The sequence below is a fragment of the Quercus suber genome, unplaced genomic scaffold, assembly GCF_002906115.3.
Source record: "Quercus suber isolate HL8 unplaced genomic scaffold, Cork oak 2.0 scaffold_1730, whole genome shotgun sequence".
Lineage (NCBI taxonomy): Eukaryota > Viridiplantae > Streptophyta > Magnoliopsida > Fagales > Fagaceae > Quercus > Quercus suber.
In genome coordinates this window covers 1-2,796 of record NW_027071084.1, presented here as the reverse complement: position 1 = coordinate 2,796, position 2,796 = coordinate 1, and the positions used below count along the sequence as shown (strand labels likewise).

The 2,796-nt window shown below is 34.9% G+C and overlaps 1 long non-coding RNA gene across 1 annotated transcript; it reads left to right on the top strand.

The window, feature by feature from the left end:
• Positions 1-358: 358 nt before the first annotated feature.
• On the top strand, positions 359-1,548 carry LOC136066065 (uncharacterized). Its single transcript, XR_010627590.1, has 2 exons — positions 359-523; positions 1,153-1,548. It is a non-coding gene; the product is annotated as an uncharacterized LOC136066065 (long non-coding RNA).
• The last annotated feature ends 1,248 nt before the right edge of the window (positions 1,549-2,796 follow it).

Genomic DNA, 2,796 nt, shown 5'->3' with positions numbered 1-2,796 from the left:
AGAAAAATATTATAGATCTAGAAAGGTTGAGAATTGAGGTTGTATAGGCCATTTAGAGGCCTACTTGGTTAGTTAGAGTTCAACCAACTCTAGTAAAGAAAATTAAATTGTTGCAAGGCAATGACTCTTATTTGATATAGATAAGGTGCATAATGGAAAGAAATCTAAGGTTACTATGTACAATTTCGGGGCATAATTTTTATAAGAGGGGGAGAATGTAACGCCACAGCCCAATAAAATTAAAAAAAAAAAAAAAAAAAAAAAAAAAAAAAAAAAAAAAAGAAAGGAGATCAGAATTTTTTTTAGGAGACACACATGCCCACTTACCCCACTCACTTCCCCACCACACAAATATCTCTCCTTATTTGGCCGGTCAACCAAAGGTCTTTTACATGTTTCTTTTCTTTTCATTTTCCTCACAAACTCTCCTCTCTTCACTCCCTTACTCTCCCGCCGGTACCACTCCTCACCACTTCCACCACCATTTTTCAGCAAGATCACCGAAAAACTCCACAGGAAAAGGGTAAGGCTCACTCATCTCTACTATTTGAGGTAAAACTTTCTAATATTTTTGGTGGGTTTATATGCTTTTGCTTGAGGTTAAATTTATCTAAGCTTTAACAATAATACCAATGTGATTTATGCTCATTAGAAGTGATATTTACGGGTTTTTATATATGGGTTTTGTCTTGGTAGATTTATTTGATGAGTGAGTTTATAGTTTTTACAATGATAGTTAGCTAAGTGGTGAAGATTTGGGGGTTTTGGCTTTTTAATGTGAAATAAATGGTGAATATAATTTTTATTGATTATTTGGAGCTAATTAACTATTCAAATCATTTGTCTTGGAGGATATTATGATATTTGGTATCATGGGTCTCTTGTTGATGTGGTGTAAACCTTGTGGGAAGTACTTAGAAGGTGTTGAGGTTTTGATGTTAGAGATAATGCCTTAAATGGGTTAATTTTATAAATTGGAGTCTATGCCTTGCGAATGAATTGGTTGAAAAACTTTGGAAGTGGAAAATATTTTTGTGAGGCTAAATACTAGGCATGCCTAATCAAGGTGCTTATTTGACAATTTCTATTTTGTAGCTAGATACAATTTCAAGTTTTATGCTTATTGTGATAGGTTTGTCTGATATTGTTTAGGTTCTAGCTAATCTCCTTTGGAGCTTGGAGAGTTAAGCTTTTTGAAGGTTGCAAGGTAAGTAGCTTTTTAATGGGATATTTTTCAAAATATATTTGGAGCTTTATGCTTATGGAAACTATATTTTCCTAGAAAGCTTTATATTGTAATTTTTAATGTATGTGATTATTTGTGAAAAGGGCATCATATTTGGTGATGTATATGCATGATTTGGTGGCATGGAAAAGATAAGCAACTTTTATAAAATTCTTGGTGTTAGGACATATGTGATTCACTTGTTAAGAACATATGTCACTATTTTATGTAATTGGCTAATCATTTGACAAAACGCACTTTACTTGTATTTGGGTAGATTTAAGATGTGTTTAATATTTCAAGAAACCTTGTTTCAAGCTCAAGTGTTAAAGCCATGCAAGTTTGTCCAAGATTCAAGTTTGAAAGTGTCTATCATTAAAGCTCGACAGCTAGCATCTATCAAGCTTGAAGAGCTGTTCCAGCCTCATGGCTCAACAGCAGCTCGACAGATAGTTATCTGTTTTGACTCTAATCCGTGATTGTATGTTTGGGATTGCTTTTGTCACAACCTTAGACATATAGAATGATTATTTTAAGGGTCGTCAAAGGTGACACAAGTTGCATAAGTGTTGAGTAAAGTTTGTTCAAGCAAATTGTGACCGGAGACAAAATTTGCCCTAGTTCATCTTTCTTTAAAGAAATAGAATTCAGATAATTGCAATTTGACAAGTCCTAGATTTTCTTGGGAACATCAATAATTCCTGCGGAACATGAAGCTTCTCCTCTGAATTCAGACAAGAAGAAGAGAGTTTCGTTGTCTCTAAGAAGCTTGCCTCCTTTAGGACATGTCTAACAAATTTCAGCTTATCCATTGAGCCATCAAATCCTTCAAAGATGGATGTTTTTTCCTCATGATCTGCTGGAATCTGTCAATAGAAGATTCAGTAGTATATTAATTCAATGTGAACAAACATATCATCCTATGAACATAACACAACATACCTAATCAAACATATCATCATGTGAACATACTTTTTGGAGAAGAAGCGCTTCAAGATTAGGAGACTGTCGAAGCAAGGGTAGTAGCCCACGCCGAAAGGAAGTACCATCATCAAACTTTAAGAGTGCCAAATTATGAAACATGGGAGGATCAAATTCAGAAGCATTGTAGAGGCACTGAAAAGTTGAATAATTACAACAATATTAATCACTGCTTGTCCAAGAAGTATTTAGCCATTTAATAATAGACCATGAAAAACGTGTTTAATTTACGTGTGTGGTAAATGAGTCCAAATGCAGGGATTTAACATTAGAGAGTGCTCTAATGAAGTCCCCTACTCTATTTCCATATTCTTCAAGATCAAGACTGAAGTAAAGTGATTCGATGACGACCGCGTCAACTACGTTGGACAGATCTTTCAACAAAACGTCTTTACTCAGCTGACCTTTGAAATGAATGTGCTCGAGAGCTGGGGTGTTGATCTCAAGTTCATAGCTTAAATGTAAGAAATGTAAATGTAATATTTTCAGGGTAGGGACAATGATTTTAAAGTTACAGGGGCAGTTCCCAGAAAATGATTCTACAGACAAGTCTTGAAGGACAGGGCAGCAAGTGAGGAATCTCCAGAAAG